Raw genomic sequence first — 20,612 nt, forward strand, 5'->3', positions numbered from 1 at the left:
GCGTGAGCAGGGGAGGGGCAGAGAGAGAGCGAGACACAGAATCCGAAGCAGGCTCCAGGCTCTGAGCTGTCAGCACAGAGCCCGACGCGGGGCTCGAACTCACGAACCACGAGATCATGACCTGAGCTGAAGTCGGACGCTCAACCGACTGAGCCACCCAGGCGCCCCTAGGTGTCTGTTCTTTAAGAAGATGCTTTCTTACATAATCACTGTACAATTAAATCAAGAAAATAACATTTGTGCACTGCTGTCACCTAATTCATCTTTTCTAGTTGTTGCAAAAATGCAGTTAACAGTGACTTCCCCATGATCTGGGATCCCATGCAAAATTATACATTGCATTTGCTTGTCATGTCTCCTTAAATCTGGGATTAGTTCCCCAGCCTATTTTTGTCTCTCATGACACTGACATTGTTGAAGAGTTCAAACCAGTCTTTTTGTAGAATCCTCTCAACTTGGCTCTGTCTGGTTTTTCCTCAGGATTAGATTCAGGGTATGTATTTTTGGCAGGAACACTCCAGAAAAGATATCGTGTCCTTCTCAATGCATCATACCAGGAGGCTCATGACTCAGCTTGTTTCACTGTTAATGATGTTAACTGTGATCATTTGGTTGAAGTGGTGTCTGCCAGGTTCTCCACTGTAAAATTACTGTTTTCTTTTTATAACTAGAAAGTAATTTATGGGGAGATACGATACTTCGAGACTATGTAAATATCTGTCCTTTTTGCACCTTCACTTATTACTTTTTGCTTTCATTAATGATTTTTTTTCTGAATCAGTTATTACTGTGATGGTTGCAAAAATCTTTTCCCCCAGTTTTTTTATTCCTTGTATATTTATTAGTTGGCATACTAGCGCAAGGAAGAGCGTTTCCTTTTCTTTTAGGCATGTAGATATGTATTATCAGTCTTATGGATTCTTATTTCATTCAGTGGGTCATAATTTATTTCTGCCATTGTTTTGATGCTCACATTATCCCTGGTTTGGCCAGTGGGTGCCTTCTGTATCCTTTTGATGTGTCCTCCATCATATATTATTTCCCAGACATGATCCAGTGTAGATAGAATATACTGTACGATAAAGGTGGCGCTGAAAATCAGAATAGGTGAACCAATGGCATTAGGACCATCAGCTAACCAAGTGGTTTTCAAAGTGTGGTCCCCAGATGAGCAACATGGGTGTATCGCCTGGAAACATGTTAGAAATGCAAATTCTGAGGCCCTATCCCAGACCTGCAGAACCAGAAACTCTGAGGGTGGGGCCCAGCAATCTGTTTTAACAGATTTTCTAGGGAATTCTGATGCATGCTCAAGTCTGAGGAACATAAAGCTAACCACTTGGGGGAAAGAAAATACAGCTAGATACCTTCCTTGTACTGATACTTGTGATAGTTTTCTTCCTTCCTTCCTCCCTCCCTCTCTCCCTCTCTCTCTCTCTCTTTCTTTTTAGATTTTATTTTTAAGTAATCTCTGTACCCAACATGGGGCTCGAACTTACAACCTCGAGATCAAGAGCCACATGCTCCACCGACTGAGCCAGCCAGGCACCCCGTGATAGTTTTCTTTATTTAGTTTTTTAAACATTTAGCTCTGTAATCAGTCTAGAGTTTATTTTGATAACAGGATGGGGGATAAGGATCTAGTTGTATTTTTTCCTAACTGGATTTACACGGTCTCACTGTTTTCTTCAGAGGGGATGTCAGAACAAGGTTGGACGTAGCTCTTATCACTGGTCTTCTTCTTCAAAACTTTTCTTGGCTCTTGAGCCTTCATTTTTTCTGACACACTTTATATTTATCTAGCTAGCTATTTAGGCAGCTGTCTGGCGCATGTATGTATACACACACACACACACACACACACATCACATCACATCACATCACATATACACACAGATGTGTGGATATCTATTTCTGTGACTTTATATTGAGTTCATAATGAAACCTCTGTTTCTCGTTCAGTCCCACAGGGTTCCTTCCTAACCTTCCTTTCCATACGAGAGCTCTGGCTCTCCATGTCATCCGTATATTTACATGTTCCCTCTTTTCTCTAATGTGCACAAAGTTTGAGAATTGTCAAGAATTGTCGCACCCATGGAAGTAGACTTTGAAAAGCCCTTTGCTTATGTTCTCCATTTTCTTTGTCGGTCTCTTTGCCCATGTGTAGCTAAAAAAAAAAGGAAGCAAACAGCTCCCTATTTATTTAAAAATCTTATAAGCAGAGGGTTGTTTCGGAACTTTACATTTTCAGAACAGATAGGCCAGTCATGAGGGGTGCACCACCTCCCTCCCTGTTCCGTAGGGATGGAGCATTCTGGTGGGTGGGCTGCATGTCTCAAGGAAGCATGCCTGACAGACAGTGAATGCATTTATTTTAAAGTAAACACAGTGCTGTTTTTCCAGTTTTTCAACGGGAAGATAAATAAAACTACTGATCTTTGGAATCTGCATCACGGGGAGAAGAGAGAAAATGAGAAGAAAAAAAATTTTTTTTTTTTTTTTTTTTTTTGCTCTACAGTTAAAAACAATTTTATATTTATCTTTTAAATTAATTTCTTGTTTTGTTTTGGTTCCCAAGTTTTATTCAAGAACTCATACAGAATATTCCAGGTAAATGAGTTTTAATCCTCATCTTCCTCCTCTTCCTCGTCCTGGTTAATCTGGAGGTAACGCAGTTCCTAATTCTCTTTGCTGTTAGCAGCTATGTGCTGACAGTCACATAGATTATTCTTCTTCAAATATTTTTTGGCGAGATATTTCAAATACTTTTAGTAAAAGGCACCTCAGAAGTTACAATAACCTTGCTCTCGCCCTTTTCAGTAGGTACGACCCTTCCATTGAGATTCCCACCTTTGCCACTCACTTCCATTCTCTCTTGAAGAAACTGCTCAAAAGTGGCAGCATCCATGATTCTGTCTTCTATGGGGGTGGGGTGTGTGCAGTCAAGTGTAAACTTCAGAACTCGCTTCTTTTTTTTGCTCCACTCTGCCACAAGCTTTCTCGTGGACTTGTTTCACAATTTCCAAGAAATTGAGTCTTGCTCCCCAGATTGAAAATGTTATTCATTTCACTGCTTATAAAGATAATGCATGCTTCTAAACCTGAAAACGTTATTGTTGTTTTTCCGATTATTTTTATTTTCATGCTGATTGAAAAGAAAGCCAAAAACCATTCTGAATTGCTTTAGTATATATGAGGCATTGTTTTGAATTTATGAGATATATATGGTAAAACTTAGTCCTCCTGCATGCCTGTGAGGTAGAGTGTATTGCCATCCCCTTAGCTGAGGAAGTAGGCACATGTTACGTAACCTGCCCAAGGCCCCGCAGTGGATTTAACCCAGGCCTTTTGCTCCCACAGCCTCTCTGCATCTCTCTGCCTTCCAAGGTTAAATTCACTTAAAATTTTATTATTTAGAGCTAACCCCATAAATCGTTTGTTATATATCCACTAACCTTTTTTAGGGGGGGAGGTATGTATAACTTTTTTTTTCCTGAAATGGGAACTCACTCTGCATATTCCTCTGTAACTTGCTTTTTTTCACCCATTTTTTTTTTAACCTTAATGAAACTGGACCATTTTTTTTTTTTAATTTTTTTTTTCAACATTTATTTATTTTTTGGGACAGAGAGAGACAGAGCATGAACGGGGGAGGGGCAGAGAGAGAGACACACACACAGAATCGGAAACAGGCTCCAGGCTCTGAGCCATCAGCCCAGAGCCTGACGCGGGGCTCGAACTCACGGACCGCAAGATCGTGACCTGGCTGAAGTCGGATGGTTAACCGACTGCGCCACCCAGGCGCCCCGAAACTGGACCATTTTTAATGACTATAGTATCAGTTTTTTGGGATGAACGCACCATAATTTAACCAATCTCCTATTGTTAGCCTTTTCTGTTCTTTTACTGGTACAAGCAAGAGGTTTTTGGGGGTCAATTCTTCTAAAGAGATCTCTGTGCTCCTGTCCTTTTTTTTTTTTTTTTTTTTCCCCTTAAGTCAGTAAATTCCTAGGCATGCAATTGCTGGGCCCAAGGGCGGGCATGTTTCAAGGTTTTTGATGCCTGAAGCCTGGGCCTGCTGCAAAGCCTTGGCCATTTGACATGCTTGCTGAGCGTGTGCACCTGTACCTGGTTCCTGTCTCATGAGTGGTGCTGGGGCCTGTGAACGTTTTTAACTTCTGCCAGGTCTCTTAAGTGAAAAACAATTACCTTTCATCATTTTAATTTGCGTCTCTTTTCTTTCCTCCTCTCCCCTTTTCTTCTTGAGAAACTTCCAGGAAGTCTTTGGCCCTCCTTGCCCTGCTTCACACTGCTTCATTCACCTCCCAGGTGTGAAATCTGATGATCATTTCGCATCCTCATCTCACTTGCCCGACAGATCGGATGCAACGAGTCGATCCCTCCTCGGACCTACGGCTTCCACTTGGTTTTCAGGACACCACACCTGACTGCTCTTCTGTCTTTCTGGCCACTCCTGTTCATTGATCTTTGTTGGTTTACTCGTCGCCAGTCTGGAAACACTGGGATACTCCAGGATGGCTTAGTCCTGCATCCATTTGTTCGTTCACACCACTGCCTTTCGTGATTTCACGTGGCATTGTGGCTTTAAATTCTGTCTGGACACCTGTATTGTGCCGCTTGGGCCTCTCCCTTGCCAGCCAAAGACTGTGTTTTCCGGATGTCTAATTAACATCTTCAAATTAATATGTTAAAAGCCAAGCTACTCACTTGCCCACAGCTTCCTCCAGCTCAGGCAATGGTGATTCGGTCTCACTCGGGCTAAGAACCTTGTGTCTTCCTTGATGTTACTCTTTCTGTTACAACCCGCATCCAGTCAGTGTGTCCCGTCTGCATTACCCTTGAGATATGTTTGAGGACCTGGCCATTTCTCACCCTGAACGCTGCCATCACCCATGTCCAGATCCCTATTTTCAGCTGTCAGGAGGCCTGTGTTTGTCTCCCCACATCTGCGTTTGTCTCCCTACAGTACACTTTTGAACCCAGCAGCCAGAACAACCCAGACTCAAGCCACATCATATCCCTCCTGCAGTGGTTTTCCCATGCACTACAAGTACAAACTAAAATCTTCCCCAGGTGACCTAAAAGGCCGTCCCTGATCCTCCTGTTAACTCTTCTGTTATCTCATCTCAACCATTCTCCCCTCTGCAAAGCCTCCTCCTGGTCCCCAAGCCTCCTCGCTCTTCTTCTAACCCATTGCTGTTCTTGCCATAGGGCCTTGGCGCTGGCCTTCCCTTCTTCCTGGACTGCGCTTCCTCGTGTGGCCTCATGGCTTTACTCCCTCACCCGCTTCCAGTCTACTCGCCTCAGTGAGGCTTTCCCTGGCCATTCTTTCTTTTTCGGAAGCATACAATTCAGTGCTTTTAAAAAATTTTACCAAGCTGTGCAACGTTACCATGAACTTTTCCATCACCCCAATAAGATTCCTTGTGCCCACTTACCATTAGTTTTTGTTCCCACCCCCTGGCCTCTGGCAACCATGAATCTATCTTCCGTGTCTGTAGATGTGCCTTTTCTGGACCTTTTGTAAAAATGGCATCGTACAATATGTGGTCTTCGCCAAACTGTCTTAGTTGCGATTCCTCTCTACCCAACATTCCCTGTTCCTTTCCCTGCTTTATTTTATTTTTAGCCACATCCCTGTATAATACTGTGTATTTGATCTCACTTCTTGTCCTCTAGAGCTGCAGTGTAAGCTTCATGGGGCAGGCGTTGTTAGATTTTTGTTCACTATCTGTAGATAGATAGATAGATCGACAGACAAAATATTATATGTACCTAGTTTGATTAGTGAGGATATACGCCTTTTATTGTGACTTAGGTTTTTTTGTGGTCAGCGTCATGGCTCCCCTCTGAGGGACCTGGGTCATACCGGGTGCCTGCTCTGGGGAGGCGTCAGGCTGAGCCCGCCTCCAGCCTCCAAATGCAAGCCTTTGTTTGATTGTGCCCCGATCTGCTTGCAGTTGCATCAGTGACTGACTACTGTTTTCCTGATTGGCACCAGATGCCAGGCACCGGGATTTAAAACCGCCTTTGATAGTCTCTGAAAAGCTCTCTGTATGTTGCTTTCCATCATCTGCACCTCGGGCAGATACGGCCAAGCCAGAACCTCAAGGAATTCCCAAAGAAGCCAGAAGCACCCCCCTCCCCCACCCCCACGTCCCTAGTTTCTCAAAGTTACAGCCAGGCCTAGTTCGTGGCTTTGGTGTCCGCGGAGAGCTGTTTGGAAGAAAAGGTCCTTTTAGCCAGGAGTCTCAAAAGTAAACACACAGGCCCCGGCAGTGAATGTTAAAACAGACCTGCTTTCTGTGTCACCAGCATTGAGGTTGCCTTGTGAAACCTCACTTGAAGAAAGAAGAAAAGCTTTCTGTCAGGAATCCCTTCCCCTGTACGTGGCTGCCTCGGCGTAGCCTGGGGTTTATTGCTGCATCTAGAGTGTTCTGTAAGCCTATCGGTTTTGGAAGTCAGTCAGTCTCCTGGGAACATGTATTTGAGCAAAGAGTGATTTTTTTTTTTTTTTCCCTTCGAAACATGAATGATGGCCAAGGCTGGTTCCCCCCCACCCCCCTTTTTTTTCCTGGAGGTATATTTGTGACCTTTTGCATTTTAGTCTGTAGTAGGTGGTCAGGACATTTTTTCCCCCCATTTTCGTTTTTTCCTTTTAGATATAACGATTTCTCAGTGTTGGAGCAGGGGTTTGGAGGAGAGGAAATCTCTATAGGCATTTTCTTAAGTTTGTGAGACCTGCTGGGAGCAGGGGGTGGGTATGAAGTTTACTTACAAGCATTCACATAGTCAATATTTTTTAAAGTTTATTTATTTTTGAGGAGAGAGAGAGAGGAGACAGAGAATCCCAAGCAGGCTCTGTGCTGTCAGCACAGAGCCCAATGTCGGGGCTCAAACTCACAAATGATGAGATAATGCCCTGAGCTGAAATTAAGAGTCCATTGCTTACAACTGAGCCACCCAGATGCCCCTCACATAGTAAATTTTATTTTTATTTTTATTTTTTTTTCACATAGTAAATTTTAAAAAATATTTTATTTTGAGAGAGCAAGCAAGCAAAAGAGGTGCAGAGAGAGGGAGGGAGAGAGAGAGAGAGAGAGAATCCCAAGCAGGTTCTGTGCTGTCAGGGCAGAGCGTAATACGGGGCTCAAGCCCATGAGCCGCAAGATCATTACCCGAACTGAAACCAAGAGTTGGATGCAAAACCGACTGGGCCACCTGGGTGCCCCTCACATAGTAAATTTTTACCTTGAGCTCTGGGCTGGATGCTAGAGATGTGGCAGTGAACAAGGCACGGTCCTGGAATTTAGGGTCTGGGGAGGAAAACAGACAGATGTTAAACAAGTACGGGTGCACACTAGCCCCGTTGTGGTGGACACGATGGAGGGAAATACAAGATGCTCTGGGACTGTTCCACTGAGCACTTAACCTGTCCTGGGAGAGGGGGTGTCAAGGAAGACTTCCCTGAGGAGGCAGCACTAGGACTCCAGAGGCTGAGAAGAGATGCCTCTGAGCATTCCAGGCTGAGGGAACAGCAAATGGGAAGCTTTGAGACAACAATGAACTTGGTGCAGTCGGGTCACACAGAGATGGCCCTTGGGGCCAGCAGGTCTGGTCACTGAGAGCTGCTCAAGGTTATGACCAAAAAATGGCAGGGAGGAGACACAGGAGAAGCTCTGGAAATACAATGTGAGCCGTGTATGGAATTTAACATTGTCTAGTAGCCACATTAAAAAAAATGAAAACAGGGGTGCCTGGGTAAATCAATCTATTAAGTGTGTGTGCGATTCTTGATATTGGCTCAAGATGTGATCTCAAGGTTGTGAGATCGAGCCCCGAGGCGGGCTCTACGCTGAATGGGATTCCTGCTTGAGATTCTCTCTCCCTCTCTCTCTCTCTGCCCCTCACATGCTTGCACTTTTTCTCTCAAAATAAATAAATTAAAAAAAAAATTAAAAAGTAAAAATGAGGGGCGCCTGGGTGGCTCAGTCGGTTAAGCGTCCGACTTCAGCTCAGGTCACGATCTCACGGTCCGTGAGTTCGAGCCCTGCATCAGGCTCTGGGCTGATGGCTCAGAGCCTGGAGCCTGCTTCTGGTTCTGTGTCTCCCTCTCTCTCTGCCCTTTCCCCGCTCATGCTCTGTCTCTCTCTGTCTCAAAAATAAATAAACGTTAAAAAAAATTAAAAAGAAAATAAAAAGTAAAAATGAGAACAAATGTGAAATTAATTTTAATAATGTATTTTATTTAGTCCACTTGTCAACTGGGCGGCTCAATCGGTTAAGCGTCCAACTTTGACTCAGGTCATGACCTTGCAATTTGTGGATTTGAGCCTCACGTGGGGGGCTCTGTGCTGACAGCTCTGAGCCTGGAGCCTCCTTTGGATTCTGTGGGTGTGTGTCTCTCTCTCTCTGCCTCTCCCCTGCTTGCACTCTGTCTTTGTCTCTGTCTCTCTCTCTCTCTCTCTCAAAAATAAATAAGCATTAAAAAAAATTTACCCCAATATATCCTTAATATTATCATTTTACTATATAATCAATATAAAGAAAGCTATTATTATTTACTATATAATCAATATAAAGAAAGCTATTATTATTATTGAGAAAGAAATCAATATAAAGAAAGACTATTTTGCGTTGTGTGTGTGTGTGTGTGTGTGTGTGTGTGTGTGTGTGTGTGGTGTGTTTGAAATCTGGTGTGTTGTTTTACACTCCCAGCACATCTCAGTCTGGACTGGCCACATTTATAGTGCTTTGTGGCCACATGTGGCTCAGGGCTCCCCCCTTGGACAATGCAGGTCTAGAGGTTGTTACTCAAGGAAGACTTGAGAAACTTTTCTCCTAAATCAGGTTGTTGGTATAGGACTGTACTATTTGTACAGTTCTAGAAATGTCTCTCATTCCTCTTAAGCCTGCTCCACAGAGGCATAGTGCCACATCCTAGAGGACCCACGCTGTTTCTCATCAGCCACATAGCATTCCGCTCCTAAACTGACAGCTGTTATAGGCATGAAATGGTGGCCTTGCAAAGAGCCCAGAATCGATGATAGGAAAATGAGACTCTTGCCTGGATATGAGCTGTTTCCTTCCCCTTGCAAAAACAAACAAACAAACAAACAAACAAACAAACAAACAAACAAAAAACCCCTGAAACATTTCTTCTAGTGTTCAAGCCTTTACTTTGCAGTTATTTGAGAGCAGCTCCTGCCTGATTGTCCGTTCCGGTCTTCTAGGTTCTCCCAGGGGAGATGGTGTGGCTGTTGCAGCAGTGTTAGGGTTGAACCTCATTCATCTCGTTTGAGTGTATTATTTTCCCTTTTCCTTAAGTGTTCCAGGGCGCTACGAGTATTTTTCTTAGAGTGGGACGCTTATTCTTGTCGCAGAGTGGTATGTTGGAGGGGCAAATGATCCTGCACCAGAGCACGGATGGCACGGTTAGATGGGTGGCAGTCAGTGCCACTGTTAGGTACAGGGTGGGCACTTTCACACTGCTGTCAGGCCAGCACGGCACACATTTCTCAGATGATGTCTGTGCCTACCCTCCTTCCCTTCCTCCCTTCCTCCCTTCCTCCCCGCTTCCCTTAATTAATTAGTGTTTATGCATACATGACCTACATTCACTCTCGTGGAGGGGGGCATTCCAGTCGAGGCTGAATTCACCTTGAACATGCCCCTCCCGCCTTCCTAAAACCCCACTGTGTGGATAGACTGCTTCTGTATACGTTTTTAAAGATTCACAGAACACATTAAGTGAGAAATCAAAGGGTACAACTTTTCTAGGACGAAGTCAGTTTTGCACATGTGGTTGTTATATGTATTTGTGCCGGTGTTTGCACATACAGTGACTTCACAGAAGGTTGACAATCATGAGTTATATCCTGGGGAAGCGATTTGGAATGTGCGTACTTATGGGGCAGGTGTCATATTTTGCCTGTCTGTATTGTTTTCAGGTTTTCATAGTAAGCATGCTGTTGTTATTTTTTATTTTTTAAGTTAATATTATTTATTGTGAAGGCAATATTACATAGTATACATGGGACTTTTTAAAACTTTTTATTATGGGAGGTTTCAAACAAATGAAATAGACAGAATAGTATAATTAAGTATCTTGTAGTTGTTACCCACTTTTAAGAAGGATCAGCATGTCAGATTGCCTTTTGCCTCCAGACCCCACTTTTTGGGGGAATATTTGAAAGCAAATAATAGATGACATGTCATTTCATTTGTAAATACTTCCTGTATACATGTCTAAGTGATGTGGAAATTAAGAAAAAAATATATCCACTATGCAGATAATGGAAATTAAAAAATAAAACCTGTGTTTCATAATCTTACTCTTGAAGCACAACTTACAGTTTTTCTCTGCTTAATTTATTTCTTTGTCCCTTTACATATTTATTTTTATGGGATTTTAATAATAGGGTGCATTCTATAACATCATGTTCTTTTTTTTTTTTTTTTTTTAAGTTTATTTATTTTGGGAGCGCCTAGGTGGCTCAGTTGGTTAAGCGCTGACTTCGGCTCAGGTCATGATCTCACGGTTCATGAGTTCCAGCCCCGCATTGGGCTCTCTGCTGTCAGGACAGAGCCCGCTTTGGATTGACTTATTTTTGAGAGAGAGTGAGAGCAAGCCAGAGAGAGAGAGAGGCAGAGAGAGAGGGAGAAAGAGAATCCCAAGCAGCCTCTGCACTGTCTGATGAGGAGCCTGATGAGGGGCTGGAACTCAATGAATCGTAAGATTATGACCTGAGCTGAAACCAAGAGTTGGACACTTAAGCGACTGAACCCCCCATCATGTTCTTTCTTTGACTTAACATGTGTAGTATGAATAATTTTCCAGGTTCTTGTACACTCTCGATCATCATTAATCCATATCTTCATTGTGGCATATTTCACTCATCTGAAATTATAATTTTTATTTATTTCATTATATTTTAAAGTTTTATTTATTTTGAGAGTGAGAGAGACATAGGGTGGAGGGGCAGAGAGAGAGAGAGAGAGACAGAGAGAGACAGAGAGAATCCCAAGCAAGTTTTCTGCTGTCAGCACAGAGCCCGATGTGGGAGTTGAACCCACGAACTGTCAGATCATAACCTGAGCCGAAACCAAGAGTCAGACACTTAACTGACTGAACCACCCAGGCACCCAGAAATTGTAATTTTTAAAAAGCAGTTTTTTAAAAAGGAGATTTTTTTTTATTGTGAAGTGATTACCTCAAGTTTAGTTAACATACATCATCTCAGATACAGAAAGAAAAAAGAAAACATGTTTTTCTCCTTTTGATGAGAACTTTTAAGATTTACTGTCCTAGTAACTTTCAAATAGATCAGTATCAAGTATAGTCACCATGTTGTACATTACATCCCCAGTCCTTACTTATCTCGTAACTGGAAGTTTATAACTGCTGCATTTTTAAAAGCAGAATCTTAACCGTAAAAGTTCTCTTCTGGCCAGGCTCCTACATTTTGTATTTAAAGACCATTGAAAAGGAGGTTTGTTCACTGGAAGCCTGCCCCTGCCATGTTTATAAACATGGTTTTGATCCCGTGCCACAGGGAGAGGTGGTGTGGCTGCTGAGGTTCCTTGAGGGCACGGAGAACGGATGAGCTGTTAGGGTGGCTCCGATCTAGGAATCTAGGAATTGCCGTTCGTGGGTGTGAGGACTCTCCTTCCCGTTGGGGATGAGGAGCTCTGATGACAAAGCAGCAGTAACTCATGGATTGACAGTTTATTCTAAAGACTTTACTTCCCCATGTCTGTATTTATTGCCCCTGAATCACTTAAAAAATTAAAGCATGTGCTACAGCTTGACACATGGTGAGGTTTACCAAGACAGATGTATTCTGTGTTAAAAGGACCCTCAGTTGGTTCAAGAAAGACTCTGGCTCTAATGTACCTTACTCAGTGGATGGCTGTGATGAATAGCTCGTTCTGAAAAGTACATGCCGTGCGCTTTTTTTTTTTTTTTTCGGTAAGTAAAGGAAAATGTCTGTTCCTGCATGGGCTTTGGCTTTTGGCATGAATCAAAAGAAATAAAGATGATCATGATCGATGGATCTGTCGTGTACCGAAATGAGGATGCATGTGCCTAATGCCTCCTCTCTCTTTCCTCTGGTGGGGGAGCTGTCCCTCTTCCTACTGTCTAAGGACGGATTCTCCATCCATGCTTCGGAGCCCATGTTTCCTGCCTTCTCAGGAATCCTTCCTTATTTTCCTGCTGCCTCTCTTGAGTGTTGTCTGTCTTTGCAAGGTCATCTTCATCTGTTTGACTATTAACTGAGTTTCCTATCATTCCGTCTTCTGTGATCACATTCCCACCCATACCTCTTCCTTATGCATAACCACCACGTGCAGATGACCCATAGGTTTGAATCTCCAACTCAGATCTCTCCTCTGAGCTCCATATTTACGTACTGCCCACTTTCCTGCTGTCTCCTTGTGGATATGCCAGAAACATGTCCAAATCTGACCTCATCGCCACTTCCCCAGACTTGATCCCCTTCCATTGTTCCATATTTCAATATGTAGACCCACCATTTGTCCAGTTAGGTAACTTAGAAGCTTATGAGTCATCTTTGATACCTCTGTCCTCCTTGCCTACTTACTTTGCTAATCTGTTTTCAGGTTCTCTTGGTTTTTACCTTTGCAAGTCTGCAAGTCTGCCTACCTCTTTTGTCTCCACCTCTGCTGTGTTTTCCTTTGGCCTCCTTACTTCTGTCCTTCTTCCAGTTTGTGTGCAGACAGAATGATTTTTGAAATCACAAAGCTGATCTTGTCACACCTTGATGAAAAACCCTTAAGTAGCTTGCTGCTGCTCTTAAGATAGAGAAGAACTTTTCAACATGGCGGACCCACAAGGCACTGCAGTGTATGGCCACCATCTGGATCTTCTACCCCATTTGGATCACAATTCCATCTCTGTTTAGTTTCCTAAATTCATCCAGCTCATTGTGCCACAAGGCCTCTGCACCTGGTGTTTCCTCTGCCTGAAATGGTCTTCCTCTTCATTCCACCCCACCCTTCAACACGCTAATTGTATGCTTGAAACTTCAGAGCACAGTTGAGTTGTCAGTTCCTCAGGAAACTTCCTGATGCACTGATGAGGCCAGCTATCCAGTGCTCATGGGACACTGATGTCTTGCATGGAATCTGCTAATACAGTTGCAATTTTATATTTCTCTGCTAGATTATTTATTTGTTTCTCTCAACTGACTTGTGAGGTTCCTAAATGCAGAGACTTAGTCTATTTTCACTTTTCATTATAACCCAGCTTCTAGCACAGTGTCAGGCGGATAGTGGATGCCCAGAAAATGCTTCTTGAGTGAATGAACGAGAAAGAAAGAGAGAAAATAAAAATTTACAAATTAGTTTCGTAAAATGAAGCTAATTTCATTTCTAAAGGAGTTAATGGAACCCCCAGTAGACCAAAACTTTCATTTCGAGATCGTTGAGGGACTCCCAGCAGCAGCATACAGAAGAGTCTCAAGGCCAAAGTAGACTCTTCCTTGCACCCTGTGTTCTGGGAAGAGCCTGCCAAATCATCAGTGATGGGGGCCGAGGAGAGGTGGGGTGAAGCAGAGTCAACATTGTCACCCCAATAAGAATTCCAATGTTTATGATCTGATGCTAGCTTGCTAGAAAAGACTTTCTCTTGTTAGGCTCTGGCTAAGTTTGGAAGCCAAAGAGACATCATAACAGTAAATCCTGGAAGCCTCTGGCTTCCTTTACTGCAAAGGGAATGTGAAAGAGTGTTCTCTTTAAATCTGGGGTACACTCCATCCTGTGTGTGTCTGAGTTACAGGGAGGCGGGGAATGGAAAGGAGACTATTTACTCTCTGCCCTTCTGGAATTTCCTCCTGTTCCGTTCCTCTGTGCACCAGTGTTTCACAGCTATGTGTAGAATGAACACTGACCTGTTAATGAATGCCCTGCTTATTTTCACTTTCTTTTGATGGGCCTATGGGATTGGGGGGCAGGAGGAGACAGGAAGAAGGTTGTTTGTTCCACTGAGCAGCTCTGTTAAGGCCAAATCAATCACATCTTCATCGGGCTTCCGAGATGCTTGACCTGAGAGTACTTAGCCTTCCTTAAAGGTATCCTACTTTTGTGTCTGGTTTTATTTTTCTCAAATTTCCAGGTAAATCCTTACATTTGTATTCAGAGTTAGGAGGAAAACAAAAAAACAAGATTCTTCCTTTTAAAAGATAATGTGTGTACGTGCACATAAGTTTTGGTGGTGTGGGAGCAGGAGGGAGCAGTGATGACAGAAGATTCTAAAGTAGAACGTTCCTTCATACACTGCAGTGAAACTGTCCAGGCAGGAGTTCTGGATTTCATAACTGAATCGCATTAATAGTGGCACATTTTGGCAGTTCTGGTTTACATAGTTTTTTCTTTTGTTGGAAAAAGGAAGGCAACTTCCATGCCCTATTTATCTATACTTATTGGTACCATATGCAAAAAGCATATTAACAAGTCCAAGTCAAGAAAGGGAGAAAGTCACTCTTAGAAAAATATTACTCATCTTTATTGCACATAACTGCTCTTCCCAGTAGGAAATTATTAACCTGAAGCCACTTGCAAATCTGAGGCTTTGAAGTAAAGGAAAAATAAAAGTAGGAGTTACTCCTGAAGCAGCTTGTTTGTACATTCCCTACCTTTTTGTATTTCAAACTGCACATGTGATATTGAATTCTTATAAGAATTTTAGTTGGTTTCATTCACTGTTTGTGCCTGAGGTATGCTGGTTTGAAAATAAAAGCTGTTCTGGAAAGTGTCAGGCATACGTGAAAGTGGAAAGAACAGCCCATGGAACCCTGTGAGCCTGTCACTCAGCTCCACAGCCGCCTACCGACAGCCATACCTGTTTCATCTTACTCCTTACCCCAGTCCCTGCTGGGTTGTTTTTCCTTAAACCCCAGGTGTGTTTCATCCGTAAGTATTTTACTTTGTAGTTCTAAAAGATAAGGGCTCCCATAACCACAATGCCAATTTCATACCTAAAAAGCATACTGATAGTTATTGAAATACAATCAAATATCTAGCCCGGCTTTACGTTTCCCCAGTTGTCTTACAAAGTTTCTTTTCTACCATGGGTTTGTTTGAATCGGAATACAAGTAATGCTGATAGGTCTCTTCAGTCCCTTTTAACCAATATGTTCTCCTTCCTCTTTTTACCCCTCAGAGTTGATTGTTGAAGAAAATGGACAGTTTGTCTTGTGGTTTCTCACCTTTTAAGGATTGTGCTGTTTATGTTCCTGAAGTGTGTTTTGACATGTTCCTCCGTCCCCCTGTGTCTCCTGTAAACTCATAGGCAGATCAAAATGCTTGATCTGGTTGGGTTCTTCTTTTTCCTTTCTGATGAGGTGGTGGTGCCCAATGTCTGCTGGTCTCTCTTGGCATGCTAGCTTGCCCAGTGTTCTCCTGGCACGGTCCTTGAGAGTTTGCAAGTTCTCGTCCCCTAGATTCTAATGTCCGGCTCTCCTGCGGTCTGTTGACCTTCATAACACAGCATTATGTGGTATGGATAGCCAGTTAGTACTTAGAACGGAACAGAAGGGCACAGTCCCATAACCGAAGAAGTACATTTGCTGATTGCTGAAGTTATTAGCACGCGCTAACTGGGACCTTGGCTTTCTCAGAGAACTGAAGTCTCCTGCCAGCGGAATATTTTCATTATATATGTTCCATTTGGCCGTAACTGAATCAGACTTCCTCCGGCCATGCTCTGAGTTGGCGCTTTTTGCAGTGCCTGCCCATCATCTTGCCCAAAGCTTTCATTCCAAGGGTCTGGGGGCCCCATGTGCTTGGTGGGAGTCATGGGTCTTTCCTAACACGTGCTAGGGAGGAGGCCAGGGTAGAGTCTTCGTTAACCACTGTGTTCCCAGAAGGTGTTGCCATGGCCTTGGCCCAACCCATCATCTGCTCCGGCCTGGAATATTGTACTGACTTCCTACCAGGTCTCATGTGCTTCTGCCCTTGCTCCTCCCGTGGCCTGAGTGATAGCACTACAGCACCAGTCACGTCCCTTCCTTGCTCACGATCCCCTAATGGCTCCCAATCTCACACGGAGTAAACTCCAGAGACCTTGCAAGAGCTCCAAGGGTCTCCTCGTGGCCTCTGGTTACCTACCTACTGCCCTCATGTCCTGCTCTTGTCTTCCCTCGGCCATTCCAGCCATACCAGCCTCCTTGCCATTCCTCACACATGCCAGGCATGCTCCCACGTGGGGCCTCTGCGCTTCCTTTTCTCTCCACCTAGAAGATTCTTCCCCAGATACCTACGTGGCCTCCTCTGCCCCATCATTCTTTTGGTCTCTGCTTAGTTGTTGTCTTCCCAGGGACATTTCCTCACGACTGCAGGTCCTCCTCCCGCCTCCAGCGCTCACCACCCGCGTTCCTCACTGGTGTTTCTCCTGCACTTGCCACCTTCTAACAGATTATGCAATTTTCTTAAAAAACAAAAAACAAAAAGCCTGCTTATTGTTTGTGTCTCCCAACTAGAATAGAAACACCCAGGCACGGTGTTTTTGTTTGTTTTGTTTCTGTTTAATCTCAGGGACGAGACTAGGAGGTGCTCTCTCCACGTCCGTGAACTGCGTGACCACAGGTGGAGGGGGCCTGACGAGGTGCGCTTCCTAGGCGAAATCACTGTACCGTACCCGTTCTTCCATCAGTTTCCTGGTTTTTGAGCAGCGCCTCACAAGGCAGCAGGACGACATGCTGCAGGAGAAAGGCCCTTTGTGGAGTCGTCAGTGTGGCTGTAGTGAAACCCGAGGGCCCCGGAGACCAAGTGGCTAATGCTGCTATTTATAGCTGGGATTCCAGTATATGTTTTCCAGCCACACTTATTCCTTTCAGCCTCCCCGGTATGCTCAGGTCTGTCACTCAATTAACTAATGGTTTCTTTAGTCCCATTATGCATTGTAGGGCTCCCCTGGCTCAGGTATTTTTTTCAAAGAGAATAATGGGGAGTTCTGTTCTCAGAGGCTTAATTTTTTAATAGCCGTGCCAGTTTAAAAAAGCCCTTTTCCAACTTTTTTATTATGAAAATTTCAAACCTACAGGAGAATGGAAAGAGTAATACAGCGCACACCCAGAGGCCCTCCACCTAGACCTTGCTAGCACGCTGCTGCCTTTGTTTTGCCGACACGTGTGAGCTTGTGGGTGTGTGCATTCTTTTTCCTGACCATTTGAAGGTAAACCGCAGATACCATGGCACCTCATTCCTAAAAACTTCAGCGTATTCTCCTATAAAACCATCTGAGAATACTTGCATAATTTGCATCTCCCGAGAATGACATTCACGTTGAACCTCGGAAAATTAGCAGTCGTTTCATACATCATTTAATAACCAGTCTGGATGTAAATTTCTCCAATTGCCCCAGGAATACTTTTCAAGCCGATGTTTGGTAAAACATTGCATGGCGTTTGGTGGTTATATTTCTTTAAATCTAGAAGAGTCTCCTTGCCCTTTTTTTTTTTTTTTTGTAAGTTTTTAAAGATTTTAGTTATTTTGAGAGACAGTGCATGGACCGGGGTGGGGCAGAGAGAGAGGGAGAGAGAGAATCCCAAGCTCCTCTGCGCTGTTAGCACAGAGCCCCACATGGTGCTCAATCCCATGAACCATGAGATCATGACCTGAGCCAAAATCAAGAGTTGGGTGCTTAACTGACTGAGCCACCTAGGTGTCCTTTTGCCCCTCTTTTTAGAAAAGAAGCAGTGTAATGACATTGTCTTTTTGAAGAGTCCAGGATATTATATATGTGTCCCATATTCTGGATTTGTCTGATTGCTTCCTCGTGGTATTGTGAATTTATTTCTCTGTCCCTATATTTCCTGCAAATTGGGAAGGAGATTTAGTGGGTTAGTTGGATTCAGGCTAAATGCTTTTAGAAAGAAGACTTGAAAAGTGATGTTGCGGGGTGCATGAGTGGCCCAGTTGGTTAGGTGTCTGACTCTTGACTTCAGCTCAGGTCACTATCTCACAGTTGGTGAGTTGGAGCCTCTCGTCAGGCTCTGCGCTGACAGCTTGGGGCCTGCTTGGGATTCTGTCTCCCTCTCTCTCTGCCCCTCCCCTGCTTGGTCTCTATCTCTCTCTCTCAAAATAAATAAACAATAAATTTAAAAAAGTTACCTAAAAAAAGCGATGTTGTGTACCTCATCCTGTGTCACGTCATGAAGTTTGTGTGTCGGGTGGTCTTGCTGTTAGTGATGCTTCATTTGATCACTTGGCTCTGACAGTGATGGCCAGAGGTATCTCTGACTCTGTCTCTCTTTTTAGCGAATAGAACAGTGGAGCATTATCGTCTCCCAAGTTTTGTTGAAGGGGGAAAGACGTCCCTTCCCACTGGCTTTTTTTGAAGATAAAATGTATTTCAGGGCATCGCAAGGTAGCTTCTGAGCCTACCGGTATGTAATGACTCTACTGGACATGATTAATGGGTAAACAGAAGAGAAGAGCTAAGTTGGAGCCTTGAGATGAGACCACGTAGAGAAAAAGTCAAGTTATGCCTGTGGCTTCTGTCAGAGGACCATGGCAGTGTGACTGTCAGGAGTTTGAAATCAGCAACAAGAGGCCGGGCCGCCTCTGCCTTTCCGTTGAGCATTATCATCCCTCCAGAAAGGAGGGGAAGACATGCCCACACTACATTTGTAAAATAATGGCCTTTGAGGCATTAAGAAAGGAATCACGGAACCCTTCTGGAATACTCATCCCAGCACATTTCCAAGGCTGGTGTGCCGAATCCAAAAGGATGGGCATCTTTAGGAAGTGTCCTGGAAACAAGATGAGAAAACAGTTCATCTTCTAAGTAGCTCACCTTAGAAGACTTTTTGGAGTTTGTTGCTGCAACCCAGAAAAGGCTCCAAAAGGTCAAGAGAGGTGCAACTTTGCAGTGAACAAGGTAGACCAAGAGAACTGGGACTCTTCAGCCTAGAAACAGGAAAGTCAACAGGGAGATAATAAAAATGACAGCTTATTAGGAGCCCATGGGGTGCTCCTGTTTTCCAGATGGGGAGACTGGTGCTCATGTTAAGTAATTTGCACAACGCTACAAGCACCACGTAGTAAAAGTGAGATTTGAACCCAGTCTCCCTGGCACACGCCCCTCCTGAACTCTGTGCTCCACTTGGGCCCTGGATCTAAGCATAATAAATAGGCAGACACCCTTGACTTTTCTTTTAAACAACAATAATAAACGTTTGTTGTCTCCTGGTTTCAGTGGGTCAAGATTTGTGAGTGGCTGAGCTGGGAAATCTGGCCAGGGATCTCTCATGAGGCTGTAGTCCATACATTGGCTGGACCATAGTCATCTGAAAGCAAGACTAGGGCTGGAGGCTTGACTTCCGAGGTGGCTCATTTGCATGGCTGGCAAAGGGTGCTGGTTGTCAGAAGGCCTCAGTTCTTTCCTGACTGCTGGACTTTTGAAGGAACTAGTTTTCAGATTACAAGTGTTATTTTATATAAATATTTGGAACTCGCCAAGTTCCTGAGTGAAAGTGACCGAAAATAGCAACAGACTCCAAAGGATTTGGAGAGATCCATTTCAGGGAAGAGAGATTAAGGTAAGGGGGAGACGCTTAGGAGAACTTGAAAACCCAAAGGGTGACTGGTTCCCACATTATTATAGTAGATCCTGATTTGATCCAGACTTTTCCTAAGTTCTTAAAGGACTGTGTCTGTATTTTCATTTGGGACAGGCTTTTTTCGTTGGGGGGAGAGGTTGTTTCTAGAAAGTGCTCACAGAGATACTTATGTATGCATACCCTGCCTTGTTGTAGAGGACCAGGGAGATAGCTTACAATAATCTAGTGGCAACTCAGAGATAAAATAAAGTGGCGGTTTGGTGGGCGGTGGGTGGGGAAGGAGGTTGGAGTATGTGGCTCTTTTGTAGTCTGGTTTTGTAAGATGTGGGAAGGCCCTTTGGAAATCCTCATAAACGCTGCTCTCTTGGTAATTACCGAATGGCTCCCGAGCAGTAACTGGGTGGAAGCTGTTCTGTGTGGCCGGGCCTGCTGGTGGGGAGTCGGGGGGCGCTTGTGCCGCAGTTTCTAGCCCACGTAGGCTTTGGGGCATCTGCCTCGTGTCAGTTTGTTCCTTTTTTCTGCTGTGGTTCCGCGATTCTTCTTGTTTGCCCACAGGGCTGACTTTGCCTGGTGTCCCAGGGGCTGGGTGACTCCGAGGTGCCTTCCCACCTCGGTTGTAGACCCCCTTTTTGGCTGGTTTATCCTTACGGACTAACCCAGGGCCACGGGACGATTGTGGAGCTGACTCACCTTTATTAAACTTTCATTGCTTAACGTTTTTTCCTCATTTCAAAGTGAGACCTCCTCAGGAGTGAAAATTCAAAACAAGTAATACTTTCTAACACAAATAAGAGAAGAAGCCCCTGCAAATCCTTCATCTAGAGATGACTCCTGATGACACTGCCTCAGGGTCTCCTGACCTGTTTCTCTTTTTTTTGCCACCATTGTCTGTCTATATGGGCAGGGGGGTTGCTGGCTTGTGACTCCTTCCTCCGGATGCCACAATTTCTCTTTGCTCTTCTCATGGTCCTTCGAGTACAAGCAGACAAAGAAGTCATGGAGAAA

The 20,612-nt window shown here is 44.0% G+C and overlaps 1 protein-coding gene across 1 annotated transcript in view; it reads left to right on the top strand.

Moving 5' to 3' along the window:
* Positions 1 to 20,612, top strand: part of WWP2 (WW domain containing E3 ubiquitin protein ligase 2) — a 148,473-nt gene that overhangs the window by 44,678 nt on the left and 83,183 nt on the right. The window lies entirely within an intron of this gene.

The sequence above is a fragment of the Lynx rufus genome, unplaced genomic scaffold (genome assembly GCF_022079265.1).
Source record: "Lynx rufus isolate CCGP_SWC_20201006 ecotype Redwood Valley unplaced genomic scaffold, mLynRuf1.p SCAF_16, whole genome shotgun sequence".
NCBI classification, from domain to species: domain Eukaryota; kingdom Metazoa; phylum Chordata; class Mammalia; order Carnivora; family Felidae; genus Lynx; species Lynx rufus.